The sequence below is a fragment of the Grampus griseus genome (genome assembly GCF_964374135.1).
Source record: "Grampus griseus genome assembly, chromosome: 18".
In the NCBI taxonomy this organism is placed as follows: Eukaryota; Metazoa; Chordata; class Mammalia; order Artiodactyla; family Delphinidae; genus Grampus; species Grampus griseus.
The window spans coordinates 74,745,054-74,764,356 of NC_139012.1; the positions used below are offsets into that span (position 1 = coordinate 74,745,054).

Consider the following 19,303-nt stretch of genomic DNA (forward strand, 5'->3'; position numbering starts at 1 on the left):
CCAAGGACCCGCTGGGCCCTCTTGCCTCAAGGGCAGGCAAGGTTCAGACCACAGAAGCTAGAGGCGGCTGAGATGGAAACCCGGACCCACTGAAGAGTGCAGAACCCCCAGGTCTTTGTCTTTCTTCTCTTCCCTTCCCAGGCCAGGAAAGGCTTGACTGGTGCATGTGCAGTGTGTGGTGTGAGGGGGAGGTTACTGGACTCCAGGCCTGATGAGGGGGCCCGAGACAGGGCCTTGTTTAGAAAGCCTGTCACCAGAGCTTCTCTGGGCTGAATGTATGTCAGTGCTATAAATGCCAGAGCCAGCCTGGACTTCCTGTGATTTTCACAATCTTGGGGCTGATGAAAAAGGGGAGTTTTTGTTGTTGTTGCTGCTGTTTGGGTTATTGGTCTGTGTAACATCCAAGCCAGCATTTTTAAAGCCTTCTGGATCCATGCAGAGAGAAGTGATACGGTGAAGGGAAGTGGGGGGGGGGCGGTATTTGAACACAGTTGAATTTTTTTTTTCTAAAAAGAAAAAAAGAGATAAAGGAGCTTTCCAGATTTCAGATTCTGTCCTTATCACCTTCAGATTTTGTCTGCAATTATTAGTAGTAGTAGTATTTTAAGTAATGAAATATCCTCTCTACTTGCCAGCTAGAATTAGGAAAATCAAGGAGGGGAGTGGAGAAGGTTATCTGGACAACCTCATTTTACCCCAGAGCGGCAGAAGCCTGAGGGAGCAGGTTCTGAGACCTACCCTGCCCCCAAGCCCGAGCCCAGCCTCGGATTGTGGAATGTGTGGTTCTCCTGGGGGTGCCTGTGGGCAAAATGCACAGCTGAGCGCTCAGCTGCTTCTCAGCTGGGGGAATGATGGGGAGTGAGGGTGAGAGAGCCCGCTCACAGCGTCGCATCGAGTCCACACTGAGGCAATCGCGCACACTCCCTTCATCGGTGACTCCCTTCTCCCCAGGATGCCCCCCCCATCCAGCTAAACACAAGCATTCAAGTAAAAATTTTTGGTTTTCTGTTTCCCCAAGGCAACGTTTCCACGAATGTAGACTCCAGTATATCGGTTTCCGTGAGCCCTTTCTGACTCCACCCCTTGCCTTGTCCTGCGCTGTTTCCCTTCCCCGCTCCTCCCTCCACCTCCCCCCGCAGACAAGAATTCGAGACCCAGCAAAAGAAGATCTTTTTAGTGATGGTTGCTCGTTATCTGTCTGATCCGCTGGGGACGGGGCTGCTGCCCTTGAGGTTTCTGGCCCTGGAAGCCGCCGACCTGGGCGCTCTCGGTGGGGCCTGCGGAGAAGGGCTTTGTCCTCCGTTGCGGTCTTTCCCACAGGCAGCCTGGAGCCCTAATCAGCGCCTCCACCGAGGGAAGGGGTGCCCCGAGGGCTGGGCAGGATGAGCGGAGCTGCGAGGCAGAAATAGCCCCTGGAGCATCTCCCCGATTCCGCGGCCCTTCCAGGTGGCGCCTTTCACTCCGGGATTGGGAAAGGGCTCCGGGGCTGGGCCCGCGGCCCCCGAAGTCAGAGGGAGCGGGCCTGGCCCGCCTCTTGGGCAGGAGGCGGCCCGGCCGAGGCGGGAGACGCACCTGGGTCCGCGGAGCACCGGGAGGTCCCCCGGCGCCCGGCGCGGGGAGGGCGGCGCGGACCCCGCTCCCGGCCGCGCCCGCGTGCCCGACCCCGGGCCGCCGCCGAGGTTGCTATGCGTTGCTGTGAAACGCCTGTCAATAAACCCTGTTTGGACAGTGGAGCGAGAGCACAAGGGTTGTTTGCTTAGTGGTTAGAGGTTCAAAAGTCGGCATTGTCCCGCTGCAAGCGATTACAAGTTCTTCCCCTTCCCGGGGCTCGGCCCGAGAGCGCTGACGCCCGCGCGCGGCGCGCATCCGGGCGCGGAGGGGCGCTTGGCTGCTCTCGGACCTGCCAGGACCCTGCTCTGGGCGGCGAGCGGGCCGCCGGCCACCAGGCCGCGGAAAAGGCCAGGAATGAGGGCCCCCGCCGGCAAGTGAGGCCACCGCGCCTCCGACGCCAAGGCACCACCCCTGGAGCAAGCCCGGGGGAACGCGGGGACAGGGCGCGAGCGGGCGGCGCAGCCTGGAGAGGCTTAGGGAGGTCGGCGCCGGGACACCCGGGTTTATTTTTGACGACAAGACCTAGCGGCTCCGAGCGCCGCCCGCACCATGCCGGGGGTCAAGGGGCCCCAACCCCTCGGGCCTCCAGGTGCCCTGTCCCGGGTTCGGGCCGCCAGGGGGCGCGCGGGGGCGCGCGCTGCTCGCTGCCTCTGGAGGAAAGGGACACAGTTGCGACCCAGCTGAGAGGTGCAAACTCCAGGGCGTCTCCGACTCCGCTGCTCCCAGACCCACGCGGCGAGCCTTCCCCGCCACGGTCCCGGGCCTGTTGAAACTAAGTACAAACTAAGTCAGGTGCAGAAGATTCTTGGATCTGGTGAATGTTTAAGAAAAACAAATTTGGGGGAGGGGAGCTATCCACTAAGAGTCTTTTTGGGGACTTCCCTGGCCGTCCAGTGGTTAAGACCCCGCGCTTCCACTGCAGGGAGCGCGGGTTCGATCCTTGGTCTGGGAACGAAGATCCCGCACGCCGCAGGGCGCCCCCGAAAAAAAGGGGGGTCTTTTTGCACAAGACGTTCCTTTAAGAAAATTACAGAAATATGGGTACGATATTAATATAAGGAAAGAGTGTACCAGTATTGTGGAACTCATGTCAAGAAAGGGGATATATGGAGAGAAAACAGGCCTGGTCTTTTTTTTTTTCCTGTAAACAATTCATAACTTTATCATATCCATCTAATAAAGTTAACAAGATGGACTGCTAGTGAAAGCAATGACAGTTTCAATGAGTTTCACTTCTTTCTGATACTATCTAGTAGGAGGCCTCCGACTAGAAGGCCTCCTACTAGATAGTCAAGTATCTAGTCAAGAACGCTAATCTTAAATAGAAATCTAAATATATAAACAGCAGTATTCTGGCTGTTGTCATTCACAACCACCCAGGAAAAGATAAGAGAAGGCAACAAGCAGAAATAAAGAAATCTCAGCTACAGAATCTTAAGAAGAGCTTATATGTTTTTAAGAGCACTATTTGCACCTTGTTTTAGAAATAGGCTGCTGTTTGTTAGTTTAAGGGCCTTGGGGAGATCACAACCTCGCAGCCACAACTTCCTCATTTGTAATATGACGATCAAATGAGGTAATGTAAGCAAATGCAAGTTACAGTGTACACTTATGATGAGACCCCAATAATGACATGAACTCCTCCTCCTTTTAACGATGAATCATCGTCTCTGAAGGGCTCAAGCGTGCTTAAAGTGAATTTTTGAACGAGGATAATTTCTCAAATCATTAGAGAATAACTCCTTCCAGAAGTTTTTCTAATGTATTCAGCTCTGCTTACTTTGTCAAAATAGCCTCAAGTCTGTTGTCTTCTGATTTCCAGTGCCTAGGTGTCTGCACAGAATCTCAAGTGGCAAAGCACTAACATTCCAGAGGAGAAGATGAGTTACTGCTCTGCATAGCTTACCTGCCCTTTTATCTCCCAGGAGAGATACTGTATCCCCAAACACTTCCAGTTGTATTAGGAGACTCAGATTAGTTGAGGTTGTAGTTGGGAACCTCATTATCGGTCAGGATCCTTTAACCCAAAGGAGGCAGAGAGGCAGATACTCTACCTAGATGGTATGATGAGTTTCTTTATTTTGAAACAATTTCCATTTCAACACCTCAATTCCGTACTCTTCCGGGGGCCGCCCCAAAAAGCTGCTGCGGATTGAATTCTTCAAGCCTGACTCTTCCCTCGAAGTCATTTTAACGCAAGCATTTTCTTCTAGCCCCCATAATTCTTCCCTTACATTAAAACTATAGCAGCAGATCTTGTGTTAAATTAGTTTTGCTTTGGAGGATAAAGAAAACATACCTAAATAACGTAGGTTACCTGGAAATTTTAAATTAACTTTTAAAGTATATTCTTAAATCCCATTTAGACTATACGATCTTCCAACCCCCATAATTCTCACATTTAGTCTTTTTTTTCTTTCTCTTTTTGCCTCGTCCTCTTCTTCAAGAGATGACTATGATTTTAGGAAACCAAGCAGGTTTTATTGATACCTGGGACAAGCCCAGTGATACTGGGCCAGAACAATCACTAAATATTTTCTTTACTTAGCTACAAACCAGAGGGAATATATACTTCTTATATCATTCATTTCTTGAAGGTTATGAAAATAGATCTAGGAAAACCCCCTCAAATTCCAAATAAGGAAAGTAGAATCTGTCAGTTCCAGAGATTATAGCAACATTTACCTTGACATTCTTCTTGGAGGTATCAGTTTAGAGAAGCTGGGGGCAAGTGTGTAGGTGACCTTTTGGGTCTGTGTCTCTAGTACCCAAACATTTGTTTTAACAACAGCTTTTTCAAATTGGAATTTGTCACTAACCTCAGTTTATATGGATAATATCAACTAAGTTGCTAGAGGCCCAGAGTTAATGACCAGTTTGTTCTTTCTCTGGGATCTTGGTGATTCTGTGCTAGAGATCTAATCCATAAACCATAACACAACCAGTTTTGATCTATGAAGAAGAGTTCCCTGGGATTCAGTGATGACCAAACTGTCCCTTTACACACACACACACACACACACACACACACACACGTGCTTAAAAAAATAATATATTCAGGTCATGTATTGGGTCTATGCCTCAAATAATTTTATTGGTAAGTAGGAACCTAGGCATTTCATGGCCCCCTACCCTTTTTTTCACAATCAGTATCAGCACATCTTTTTTTTTTTCATTTCATGTCTTTTAATATTTGTGTTTTAATTTCTAGGAAAGAAATTATTTTCTAATTGTTCATTTGTTATCTCAGAACTTTCAGGACAGTCTGCTCTCATAACACTTTGTATCTGCAGTATGACAATAATAGGTTTTATACAAGTGGTAGTTGATAAATTCCTCTCCAACCTCAGGAAAGCAAATAATGAAAAACAAAGTAGGAGCTAAAGTCACTGTAGTATGAGCATACAATGGCTTGTTGGTGGCACTTAAATAATTTTAACTCACTGACAGTTAGTAGAATCAGTGACAAAGATTAAGTACCTAAACCACAGATTAGGAGCTGTTAAAAATGGTGTCGCCAGGCTCTGTCTTTTATTCATGAAAGCCACAGTATATGTTCTTTCACTTTGTGTATCTAATATATTAAAAACAACCACAACAAAACTCAATGGATCTAGATTCTATTTTCAGCCCTCCCTCCGTTTTCTAGGCACACCTATGTTAGGCTGTATGTGCATTGCCAGAAGCAAACAGAAGAAAGACATACTTGAGCGAGAACCAGGGACCATTGTCCAATAAATAGCAATATAGAAGCATGCAGGAAGGACAAAAAGAGAGACTGCTCGTAAGGAATCCACACATATTAAAAAAAAATAATGTTCCCCCTCAAATCACTTTATTGAAATAATGCAAATTTCAGAAATCCAAATTCCTCTAGTTATTTTCATGTGTTCCTGTTATAATTTTCATCGTGTGTATGAATTTCATATAACCAACTTTATACTTTTAGACATCTGTTAGTGATATATTGTTAAACACAACAGACCCTGATTCAGAGTGACAGGTCTTGGTCATGATCTTCAGCCCACAGAAAACCAACAAGCAACATTTCTTCCTCATTTCTAGGGTTAGAGTCTTGAAATGCACCTACAGTGTTATGATAGCTGCTCTTGGGTGGACACGTGGCCAGGACGGAGAACCACAAGGCCAAATGACCACACAATCGGGCCGTCGCAAGCTGTTCAGGGAGCAGATTTTTAGATGGGCTTGGATTGCTGCACAAAGCTGGGCGCTACGTTCGCAAGTGTAAAGCCAGACAAAACAGACAGGCAGCAAAGCTGCTCCCTTGGCGGGAACTTTTAGTTTGCCGCCACCTCACACCTCTATCTCGGAGAAACTACTGCCTGGATTCGAGTCTCTGAATGTTTTAGACAGAAAAAATGAAAGCATGCTTTGCTCATGTCCAGACAGGCCGGTCGTCTACAACAGGGCTGGGGGGAGGGCAGTAGGCCTGGTATCGAGGCGTCTGTGCGCGGCCCCAGCCTGCAGCGAAGATGCCGCTCAGGTGGCAGCGGCCTCGCCCCTCCCCTTGCGGCCTGGCCCACGGATCAAAGGACCGGACTCTCGCCACGGCCCTCAGGACCCACCGCCCAAGCGCCACGAGCCGCAGGAGCGCGCCGCGGGCGCCGGGGCGCAGGGGTCGCGTAGCTCCCGGCCTCGGACGCCGCGCCGGCTCCTCGCCCGACGGGGAAAGGCCGCGCTCGTCTCCGGGCGGCCTGGCGCCTCCCGAGGTGGAAGCGCAGCGAAGCCCCCGTGGCAGCCGCGCCAACCTGGCGGGAAGCCCGGGGGGGCCGCCGCCGTCTGCGCCCCGGAAGTCGCGCCTCGAGATCCCGGGCACGTTCCTTTTCCTCTTCGGAGCAGCTTGGTTTCCACAGCTGCTTTTGTCATCACGGTTAAACGTACTCCGAGTTTTTCAACGGCGTGCCCCGCTATGGGCGGCGGAGGTGCCGGGAACCGGGCCCCGGTGAGGAGCGCGGCGGCGGCTTCCACGTCGGGCTTGAGCGCCGCGGGCGGTGGCGGCGGCGGCCGCCGGGCGGGCGGGAGGGACTTGACTTTGAAGGGGAGGCGGGAGGTCGGCGCGCTCAGCCCCACTCCCTGCCGCCCCTCCCGCGGCCGAGCTTGCGCGAGGTGCCCGGCAGGCGGCGCTGCTGCTCCGGCGGAGCGGCCGCGTCCCCGACTGTCCGAGGACGGGAGAGCCGGAACCAGCGGGGCGGGGGGCGGGGAGCGGCAGGGGCAACCGGCGGAGGCGCCGCAGGAGCGGCCCCAGGGAGAGCCTGAGGCCCTCGGCTGCTTCTCCCTCTTCCCCGCCGAGGGCGCAGGGCCGCGGTCCACGGCAGCAGGTGTCGCCTGGCCCAGCGGGTGCGAACAAGCCCACCCCTTTGCGCCTCTCCCGGCCGCGCTCTGGCACTTTCGGCCTCAGCCTCCTCCCTCCATCGCCATCAGGCGCGGCCTAACCTGCCGAGAGGCCACGTCCCCCGGAGCCGGGGGCCCGGTGGGTGCCCACCGCCCTCGCACCTCGTGTCGCCGACAGACGTCTCCCTGGCCTGCCCCTCACCAGACTCCAGATGTCGTCCAGCTGAAACGATTAGTGGCGGTTTGAGGGCTGATCCCCAACCTGGGCCCAATTTGCGGGTGGGGGAGGGGAGAGGGCGGAATCACTCTTAATCTCGACTCACGGCTAAATAATTTACTCAAGGTTTTCTCTTCCTGCCAATTCCCTTCCCTGCACCCCTGCCCTTGGCTTCCTGCTTTGTGAAGCCCCAGGGAGAGAAGGGCCAAGTCTTAATAAAAGTTAATATTAATAGTGGTGGAGGCGCCGGCAGGTGCTTCTCCACACCTCATCTCCCCCTCTCGCCCCGCCCTCCTCCTCCAAGCCCGGCCCCCTCCTCTGGGGTTCCTTTGAATATTGGAGATGGGCCTTGCGCTTGGGGGGACCATTTCGGAAATAAGGGCGCTGGAGTGAGAAGCCTCGGTCCACGTGTTCTGTAAACCACATCCTCCTGCAGTTGCCGTGAGCGCGGAAGGTGGCAAAGGTCGGGCGTGCACACGGTGCGCGGGTGCCGCTGCAGAGCACGGGGTCAGATAAGCGCGCAGGGGGAGTTGGCAGGTTGGACAGGAAAGATACCCGCAGGAAGGGGACGGGCTGAGCAAACTCGCGGGAGGCGGGGGTTGTGTTGGGGGGAGGGGCACAAAAATCAAAAAAGCAACAAACCAATACTGTAAAAAGAATACCTAGTAACGCCAAGGACCTGTTGCCAAGGACCTGTTTTCCTAACGCGGGGGCAAAGGACTCAAAGAGGTTGTCCTTCCCATAGCAAAGCCTGGTCTGGTTTAAGTTTCTATGAACGCACGTTGAGGCCTTCCACGGAACAATTCCTTCCAACAAGTTTGAACAATGCAGAGGGGTGGAAAAAGTTAAAATTTGCTCCTTCTTTCAATCCCATCCCTCTGGGGTACCAGTGTTAACACCCCGGTCCATATCATCCCAAGAATTTTTTGTGCTTAGGCAAACGTGTATCACTTATCTTGTTCTTCCTTTTGTCTCTCCTTAAAAAAGAATGAAGTCATACTTTTCGTTGTGACTTGCTTTTATCAGTTAATAATATATCATGGCCATTTCCCCAGGTCATTATATATAAATCCAACTGACTTTTTTTTTTAAATCCAACTGACTTATTAACGGCCACTGCATTTTATAAATTTGGGTATACCAGATTTTATTCGTTTACTCAACAATTTCTTTGAATGTTTATTATGTTCTAGGTGCTGGGAAAACAGCATTAAGATCACAGATAAAAATCCTTGTTCTTGGGAAGCTTACATTTTAGTGGGTAGAAACTGAAAAGACACATTTATTCAACTGCTTTTCTACTACTGATGGATTTTCACGTTGCTGTCAGCATTTTGCGATCATAAGTGGTCCAAAGGTAAGCATCGTTTTACATATATCCTTTTGTATCTTATTGTATTTTATTTTATTTTTGCGGTACGAGGGCCTTTCACTGTTGTGGCCTCTCCCGTTGCGGAGCACAGGCTCCGGATGCGCAGGCTCAGCGGCCATGGCTCACGGGCCTAGCCGCTCCGTGGCACGTGGGATCTTCCCGGACTGGGGCACGAACCCGTGTCCCCTGCCTCGGCAGGCGGACTCTCAACCACTGCGCCACCAGGGAAGCCCCTCTTTGTATTTGTAAAGGATAGATAACTCAAATAGGAAATCCTAGGTCAAAGAAAATGCTCAATTTAAAACTTTTTTTTCGCCTTTAAACTGTAATAAATATAGTCATTGCTTTCCAAAAAGGTTTAACAATTAACAGTACCGCACAGGTGCCTATAATGAGTTCCCCTTTCTCCATGGCCTCTTTGCACTAGAGGTTATTGCTTAAATTTTTGTTAATTTGATGGACAGAAAATGGTAACTAACTTAATTTTATGTTCCATGATGTACTAAGCAGGTTGAGCATATTTTCATATTTTTTGGCATTTGCATTTTTTGTGAGCTGCTTGAGTCTATTATTTTCTAGTAAACAGAAGGAAAGGAACCAGAGGGTTTACACATCCCAGGCCTTGTGCTTGATTCTTTAACTTATTTAATCTTTGCAAAAACCAATATCTAACCCTATGAGATAGATTATGACCCATGCCTTTCTGATGTCGAACACCATGCTATTTCAACCGTGGTTGTGTCTGCTCTCTGAATGTCGTAGACTTTCTAAGTATAAAGGCAAAGTAAGAATTATAAGGAGAATAGTAGAGAGCTATCAGAACCGTCATCTTCAAAATTGAAAAGCAAATTAAAAATGACAAAAAAGCCTTTGCTACCAAAATGTCAGAGGATTATTTTCCTTAATATATAAAAAAATTCAATGCAAAATGACAGGACAAATACCAGACTTCTAATGAAATATCATCAAATAACATAACACTTTTAAAAATCCAATACTCAATCTGGTGATGGTTTGATAGCTTTTAAAAATCCAATACTCAATCTGGTGACGGATGATAAACAGGCACCTCCTATACTGATGAAACTGTAAATTAATATATTTTTGAATGGCAATTTGGCAATATTTTAGAAGTCTTAAAATATACTCATTAAGTTTAGTAATTTCACATCTAGAACTAATCTAAGGAAATAATCAGAAGTAGGGAGTTGGAAATAAGTCTCTGATATTAATATTTTGGGTAACTAAGTTATGGTATACCCATTCAGTAGAATATTACATAACCATTAAAGCTGCTATTTTCAGAGTGTTTGATGATCTGACGAATACTTATTCCTTTTGTCTTGTAAAGAATATATACAGTATGACGCAAAAGAATATACATGTACAGCATGATCTTTTGTATCTAGGTATCTATGTATTTATGTATCTAGGCTGAAAAATGGCCCTCTGAAAGACATCTATAGCCTAATCCCTGGAAGCTGTGACTGTTACCTTGCATGGCAGAAAAACCAAACAAGCCAAAAAAAGGGACATAAAAATCAAAACCAAACCAAAACACCAAAAAACAAAAAAGCAACAATCCCACCCCAAAATGTTGTTACAGATATGATTAAATTAAGGATCCTGAAATGGAGAGATTACCCTGGATTATTCATGTAGGCCCTAAATGCTACCACAAGTGTCTTTATAAGAGAGAGGCAGAGGTAGATTTCACACACACACACACACACACACACACACACACACACACGAAAGTGATACGAAGGAGCAGTGAGAGATTTCATGTTGGCTGGAGTGATGCAGCCACAAGCCAAGAAATGCCAGCAGCCACCAGAAGCTGGAAGAAGCAAGGATGAGCTATTCTCCCACAGTCTCCAGTGTGGCTCTGCTCACATCCTGATTTCAGCCCAGTTTTGGACTCTGGCCTGAAAACTGTGAGAGAACGAATTTATTGTTTTAAGCCAGCAAATTTGTGATAATTGGTGACAGCGCCCACAGGAAACTAATATGGTGGTGTTTCTGTTGCTGTATAACAGCTCCACACTCAGTGTCATACAACAAGCACGTCATTATGTCCATGGATTCTGTGGGTCAGGAGCCTGGACAGGGTACAAGAAGAATGACTTGTGTCCACTCCACAATGTCTGGACCCTCAGGAAGACTTGAGTGGCCAGGGCAGAAATCATCTAGAGGTTTCTTTAGTTTTAATTTTAAAATTTTATTTCATTTAAAAATTTTATTTATTTTTTTGGCTGCACCTCACAGCTTGTGGGATCTTAGTTCCCCGACCAGAGATTGAACCTGGGCCACTGCAGTGAAAGCGCCAAGCCCTAGCCACTGGACCGCCGGGGAGTTCCCTAGAGGTTTTTTTATTCACATATCTGGTGCCTGGGCTGAAAGGAGCCCAAAGCTGGGATCATTGTGGATTGTTAACCAGAGCTCCCCTTCGGCGTGGCTCGAGCCTGCTCCCAGCTTGGAGGCCTCAGGGTGGTCAGGCTTTTACATTGTGGTTCAGAGCTCCGCAGATTTGTGTTCCCAGTGAGCAGGCGGGAGGCTCCATGGCCTATTGTGGTCAGCCTCCAGAAGTCACAGTGTCATTTTTACCACCACTTTTAATCTATTGATTGAAGCATTTACAAACCTCTCAGATTCAAGAGGAAGGGAATAAATCCACCTCTCCATGGGAGGAATGTCAAAGGATTTGCAGCCATATTTTAAAACTGCCACAGTTAGTTCCATGCCCACAAATTATTTACATTCTCCATGTCCAAGTTCTCTCCTCCTCAAGTTTTATGTTACTTACTAAGGCATTGGGCTCAGGCTTAGGTGACAGGGTCTCCTAATGTAAATCAGGTCCAGGTGGATGTTAGGCACCTTGACTTAAGCTCTTTGGGTATGGTTCTGCTTGGTCTGTAAACTGAAGAATTAAAGACACAAGTTTTCTGCCACTCCTCCCCCAAATAAACCCAACATACAACAGTAGGACGAGTATAGGATGACTGCTAAGATACTCCTGTTCCAAAGCGGAGAAAACAGAAATGCATAGCAGTCATTGGTTTATATTAATTTTGAAATCCATCCCAGTATGTGATGTTCGCTTATTGATTAGGACTCTGTCCTGCCTCCTGGGAGTGCCTGTCTGGGACTTTCCCCTCTGTCCTGTGGGTCTCTTTCTCCTCTCTCCTGTGGGTCTTTGTTCCCATTCTCTGAATCATCCTCCCTTTCCCCATAAAAAGGAGCCAATGATTGTAAATTTTTTCAGTCTGCCTTCTGCCTAAGTTTGGGCAGCCAGAGACCTCATTTCATTTTTTTGTTTGTTTTGTTTTTTAAAATATTTATTTATTCGTTTATTTATTTGGCTGTGCCGGGTCTTAGTTGCGGCATGCGGGATCTTCGTTACTGCGTGTGGGACCTTCGTTGTGGCATGCAGGATCTTTTAGTTGTGGCATGTGGAATCTTTAGTTGCAGCATGCAAAATCTTCAGTTGCAGCATGCAAACTCTTAGTTGCAGCACGCATGTGGGATCTAGTTCCCTGACCAAGGATCAAACCCAGGCCCCCTGCATTGGGAGCGCAGAGTCAGCCACTGGACTACAAGGGAAGTCCCTCATTTCATTCTGTACCACCTCTGTTCCTCTCTGTTCAAGCTGATATAATTCCCTCAAAATCTCTGTGGGTTTCTCATATCGCAATTTATAAAAAACGTGCTCCGTTAGCTAAAGTCACCCACTGAGATTCCTCCTCTACCCTGAGCCCATGTGGCTGTCGTGTAGCAATGCCTTTAGAGCTTTAGAAGCCCTGCTGTTTAACAGAGGTCGCTTGTAAGGTTTTCCCTGCAATTCTTAGAAGGCAGAAGAGGTCCAGAATGTGGCGTCTCAACATGTGCCACTTTGGCCTGGGCCGTAGGCAGCTGAGAGTCAGCAGATCCAGGGAGAGTTCTCTGTCCTTCCCTCTCCTGCCTAAAAGTAGGGCATAAAACCCCCTTTGTGAAGGTATCCTCCCTCTCCTGTACCGGGAAGTGGAGAGCAACTTCTGTCACTGGAGGTGGAGAGTCAGCACAACGATGAGCCTGCACAGACACACCTTTTACTAAAGTGACCGTCATTGGCCTTTCGTTTTCCTCATATATTTCCTAGCCGCTTCCCACATGTATCATTTCTCGAAGCCCAAACCTCCTTTCCTTTGTTAAAATGCTATACAAGGCCTTGAGTCTAGTTACTTCTTTGAGTTTCACTTCCTTTCTGTGAACTCCCATGCAGGTAAAATATTAATAAAATGTGTGTTCTTTTTCTCCTGTTCACCTGTCTCTTGTCAGTTAAATTGGAAGGCTCCCAGGTACTGAGCCTAAGAGGAAAAAAATTTTCCATCCTGACAAGGCCTTTTGTCTAGTTGAGTTTATGAAGCAGCACCTCTACCTTTCTTAAGTGCTAACAAAGGGCTTTAAAGTCACGCCCTTGGCTTCATTTTTATTCTGAAAACACTTTTCTTTTTTTTTTTTTTTCTTTTTACTGTGTCCTGGATTTGATCTTTGCTCAGAGAATCCTTTGCTGGCTAAGTTCCAGCTGAGCCCTCTACATTTCCTCTTAATCCTCACTGATAACTGAACGGTGTATTCTTTTCACCCTTTCACATCCTCTGTAGGCAGCTAGAACAAGTTGATGGCCCCTTTAATATCCCATCCAGAAATCTCCTCAGCCAGATTACTGAGTTTATTAAGTACATTTCCTATTTTCCCTGGTATCCCAGGTGACAGCGTTCTGCCAGTACCTAGCATGTATCTCCTTTCCTTCAGCATCCAATAACATTTTCCTCACTTTGTTCAAACCCTCACCATCAGCTTTCCCAATGCCTGCCTGACTTCTCCCTGCCAGCCAGTCCCCAAACAAACACCACATTTTAGGCATTTTGATGGCAACAGCCCATTTCCAGGCACCAAATTCTGTCCTGTCATCTATGACTGTGTAGCAAACCACCTCAAACAACAGCTATTTCAATATGTTCATGGATTCTCTGGGGCGCAGGAGCTGTCTTTTCTCCACTGCCCGGAGCCTCAGCTGGGCAGTCCTGAATGGCTGGGGGCTTCTTCATTTACGTATCTGACACCTCATTTGACGTGACTCAGCTGGAGCTGTTAACTGGAACCTCTGCATGTGGCTTGGGCCTCCTCACAGCTTGACAGCCTCAAGGTCATCAAACATCTTACCTGGTGGCTTCGGCCTCCAAGAGCATGTGTTCCCAGCAAACAGTGAGGAGGCCACATGGCCTGTCATGACCCAACCACATGGAGTTACTTCCTCCATATTATATTGGTCAAAGCAGCCACAAGCCCATCCGGATTCAAGGAGGGAGGACATATATTCCACTTCTTGATGGGAAGACTGTGAAGATGTGGTCATGCTTTAGAATAGCCACAGGTACACACCTGTGTTTATATGTATATGTGCACAGACTGCAGACTGAAAGGAATCATACCGAACTATGAGTGATTAAGACCACTGCTGTGGTGTTAGGAGCAATTTTGGTTTTGTTTTTTCCTTTTTCTTAGACTCTTCTGTATTTTTCAGATTTTCTATAATTATGTTTATTTTGTGATAAGCAATTATTTTATGTTTTACTATTTTATTATAACAAATTTCAAGAACATTAAAAAGAAACATAGTATAAGGAACTCCCATCACCCAGTTTTAATAACGATCAACTCATAGCCAATTTTGCTTTGTTCACATCTCCCCAATATTCTGAAGAAAATGCAAAATATATAAATGCATCTCTAAATTTTTAGAATATATCTTTAAAAAATATGAATACTTTTATCTTTATCATACCTTAAACATAGCACTTCTGCACAGCAAAGGAATCCATCAGCAAGATGAAAAGGCAACCTACTGAGTGGGAGGAAAGATTTGTAAACCATATATCTGATAAGGGGTTAATATCCAAAAAATATAATATAGAACTCAATAGCAAGAAAACCCCATACAATCTGATTTTAAAAATTAGGCAAAGGAACTGAATACATATTTTTCCAGAGAAGACAGGCAGATGGCCAACAGGTACAAAGAAAGATGCTCTACATCATTAATCGTTAAGGAAGCCCAAACCACAATGAGATGATCACCTCACACCTGTCAGAATGGCTGTTATCAAGAAGACAAGAAATAACAAGTGTTGGTGAGGGTGTGGAGAAATGGGAACCCCCGTACACTGTTGGTGGGAATGTAAATTGGTGCAGCCACTATGGAAAAGAGTATGGAGGTTCCTCAAAAAATTAAAAATAGAACTACCACATGATCCAGCAATTCCACTTCTGGGTATTTAGCCAAAGAAATCAAAAACACTACCTTGAAAAGATACATGCACCCCCATGCTCACTGCAGCATTATTTACAATTTCCAAGATATAGGAGCAACCTAAGAGTCCATCAATGGATGAATGAATAAAGAAAATATGGTACATATATATAATGGAATATTATTTAGCCATGAAAAGAATTAAATATTGCCATTTGTGACAACATGGCTGGACCTTGCGGCATTATGCTAAGTGAAAAGGTCAGACAGAAAAAGACAAATACTGCATGATCTCTCTTACATGTGGAATCAAAAATAAAAAAGAACAAAAAACCAAACAGAACTCACAGGTACAGAGAGCAGATTGGTGGTTGCCTGAAGTGGGGGTGGGGTGACAAAATGGGTGAAAGGAGTCAAAAGATACAAATTTCCAGCTATAAGCTGAATGTCATGGGGATGTAATGTACAGCGTGGTGATTACAGTTAATAACTGCATATCTGACAGTAGCTGGGAGAGTGGATCCTGAAAGATCTCATTACAAGAAAAACATTTTTTATAACTTCGTACGGTGATGGGTGTTAATTAGACTTATTGTGGTGATCATTTTGCAATATATACAAACATTGAATTATCGTGTTGTACACCTGAAGCTGATACAATGTTATTTCAATTATACCTCAATTTTAAAAACAGCAGTTCTTCTTTAATATCATCGAATATCTAGTCTGGGGCTTCCCTGGTGGCAGAGTGGTTAAGGATCCACCTGCCAATGCCGGGCACATGGGCGCGAGCCCTGGTCCGGAAACATCCCACGTGCCGCGGAGCAGCTAAGCCCATGCGCCACAACTACTGAGCCTGTGCTCTAGAGCCCGCGAGCCACAACTACTGAAGCCCACGCGCCTAGAGCCCGTGCTCCGCAACAAGAGAAGCCACCCCAATGAGAAGCCCGCGCACCGCAACGAAGAGTAGCCCCTGCTTGCCGCAACTAGAGAAAGCCTGGGCACAGCAATTAAGACCCAATTCAGCCAAAAATAAATAAATACATTTATTTTAAAAAATTATCTAGTCTGTGTTCAAAGTTACAATTGTCTCATAAATGACACAAATGTCCTGTAAATGTTTTTATTTTATAGTTTTGTTTTTTAAAAATGAGGTACAAAAAAAAGGTTCGCAAATTATGATCCATTGCTATATCTCTTACGGCTTCATTAATCGATAGTAGAGATTAACTCTTCAGTCTCTTGGGTTTTTTAATCTTACAATTTAGTTGTTGAAAAAAAACAGGTTTAGGGGACTTCCCTGGTGGTGCAGTGGTTAAGACTCTGTGCTCCCAATGCAGAGAGCCCAGGTTCCATCCCTGGTCAGGGAACTAGATCCCACATGCATGCCACAACTAAGAGTTTGCATGCCGCAACTAAGAAGCCTGCGTGTCACAACTAAAACCTGGCTCAACCAAATAAAAACAAATAAATAAATATTAAAAAAAAAAAAAGAAAACAGGTTTATTTGTCCCATGGAGAAATTTGTATTCTGGTTTGTTCATTATATCATCACAGTATATACTCATATTCATAAATATATAAATATATTCTCCCTTTCTGAGATAAACGATAAATGGATGTATACTATACACACGAAGAGTTATTTTGAAAACATGATTGTAACTGTGGCTGAAAGGAGGAATCCAAAGAGGTCTCCTGAAATTTCGCCAGAAGTTGTATTAAAGAGGATCAGAGCATAAAAGTGGTAAATTAAATGAAAAGTATAAAGAAATCCATGGAGGATGTTGGCATCAGGGGAGGGAAAAGAAAAAAGAATCAAATGCATTGGGAAATTATAATCTAACAATGAAAAACCAGTAAGAGGCATAAAGGACAGGATGGGAAGAAGGGAGATGCTAGTTGCACTGAATTCATTGATGCATTCATTCCTTCAATGAGTCATTCCCTATTTACTGAGCACCTGTCCAGCACAGGGCTATATTTTATGTATTGTAGCACTCATAAAACTATTAGAGGAAAGTCAAAATGGAAAAAGGAAGTATGTGGAAAAGAAACATGGAAACTCTTTATATAGTTTCCTGGATGTTTGTTTGGCTTAGCACGTCCCAGAATTAGTTCAGAAGAAGTGGGATGCAGTCGCCTTTCTCAGATGATGAACCTTTGTCAGGGTTGATATGAGAGGTGTGACATCCATGCCTGGCAACCCTCAGGGGCAGAGCCTTCAGTTTTAGGACTTGAAAACTGACATTTGCAATGAACAAATTTAAGAAATTTTTGCAAACTTTATTAATTTATTTAAAAAATATATCTATTTTTTTCCACCCAAAGGTGACACAGTTATTGTGAAAAATACAAACCATCAGAAACATAAATTATTAAAAGTGAAGACACCCAAACCACTAGTGTCTACTAAATTTTTCTAGATTCATATTATTCTTTTTCTCTACTTGCAAACATTTATAAGTTTCTGAACTTCTTGACACAGAATAATTTCTTCCTTGGAAACTAGCTAATGACAGCTAACATTTATTGAAAGAAGCTAAATAATTTGCCTCAGGTCACACAGCCAGTAAATGGTGGACCAAGGATTCAAACCCAGACAGTGCAGCTTTTAGAACACATGCCATGAGGGCTTTCTAGGGAAGTGATCTCCAATAGAAAGAGAATCCAAGTCTCATATGCAATGTAAAATTTTTAGTAGCCATATTAAAAAGAAGTAAAAAGAAACAGCTGGAATTGATGTTAACATATTTTGTTTAACTCAATATATCCAAATTACTATCATTTTAACATGCAAAAAATATGAAAATTATTAATGAGATATTTAACACTGTTTCACACGAAATCTAAATTTAATGTGCGTTTTGCACCTCCAGCACATATCAGTTTGGATTAGCCAGATTTCAACTGCTCAGCAGCCGTGTGCGGCCAGTGGCTACTCTACTGGACAATGCGGGCTACGGAGTTTGAGTTGTTCATTCACAGGTGTTGCCTGTGGGCCCTCTATGTGTCATGCATCATGCTTGGTGCGGGGGAATCAGTGGTGAACGAAACACAGGGCTCACACTCTAGGGGAGGAAGCAGAGGAAAAGCAGTGAATAAATCAAAGAAGTACACACCACAGGGAAGTCATGTGATTGCGATCATTGCTATGAAAAAAGAGAAAGAAAGAGAGAGAGAGGGAGGGGGAGAGAGAGAGACAGAGGAAGGAAGGAAGGAAGGAAGAACGGAGTAAGGGAGGGAGGAAGAGACATGTAAAGAGTTACTAGGGGGCCTACTTTAGCTAGGGTGGCCAGGAGAGATGTTTTTGCGGAGGTGACATTGGAATAGAGACCTCGGTGACAAAAGGAGCAATAACAATGACAACAATAAAAGGCCAGTTCTTGCGGAAGGTGCTGCTCTGAGTGCTTTCCATACACTAACTCACTGTAGCTTCACAAAAACGGGTTAGGCCGGGTCTATCATTCTCCCCATTTTCCAGATGAGGAGACCGAAGTGCAAGAGGTGAAGTAATGGCCCAAGTTTACACAGCAACTGGGAAGGAGCCACTGAAGCAGACCCAAGGAAGAAGAGCTGTCCGGGCAGAAGAATTCACGTGAAGCCTCAGGGGGACAGTAGCAGGCTGACCAACGGCCCCAGACATTACCAGGTCCTAATCCTGGAACCGGTGGATGTTGCCCTGCAGGGCGAAGGGACTTTGCAGATGGGGAAGTTCATCCTGGCTCATCCGGTGGGCCCAGTGTCATCACCAGAGTGCTTATACATGGGGGGAAGAGGGAGATTTGCCATCACATATGTGATCCCTGTGGAAGCAGAGGTTGCCGGGATGGGTGGAAGGGCAGGAACCAAGGAGCGCAGTCCCTGCCGACAGTTTAGACTTCGACCTTAGAAGCGTAAGACGATAAACTTGTGTCGTTCAAAGCCACTAAGTTTGTAGTAATTTGACGGCAGCGATAGGAGCCACCCGTGCGTCTTTTCTCTGTGCTCTTTCTGGCCTCCCGTTCTTCCTGGCTCTTCTCTCTGCAGAGAACTCCCTCCCTTGGTCCCCTCTCTCCAGCTCGCCTCCTTCAAACTCTGCTAAGATTCCCCGGAATCCCCCAGGCTTGGTGTCCCCTTCCTCTGTATTCCTTGAACACTTCGTGTAAATCTGTGTTCAAGCACTAATCACACTGTATTATAATGTGCCCTTTCACTAGTCTGATTCTTGCTTTTGATTTGATGTTGGATTTCTTGAGAGTAGGGATTCTATATTTTGCCTTTTTCTATCCCCAGTAATTGGCGCAGGGTCTGGTAAAACTGTAAGCAGTTCATCCAAGTTTATGGAATAAAAAACAACAATAACAGAAAACTGCAATAAGGAATCACAGCATACAAAGTCCCGTAATAAAGGCGATTTGCTCCACGGTCCTGGGATTCTCCGGCCAGGGTCTAACAGGCACAAAAGAGTGGGACTGTG

The 19,303-nt window shown here is 46.1% G+C and overlaps 1 long non-coding RNA gene across 1 annotated transcript; it reads left to right on the plus strand.

Annotated features, from left to right (window-relative positions):
- Positions 1 to 6,873: 6,873 nt before the first annotated feature.
- On the plus strand, positions 6,874 to 19,303 carry LOC309836036. The gene is made up of 3 exons (XR_014298086.1): positions 6,874 to 7,102; positions 8,374 to 8,537; positions 18,329 to 19,303. It is a non-coding gene; the product is annotated as an uncharacterized lncRNA (long non-coding RNA).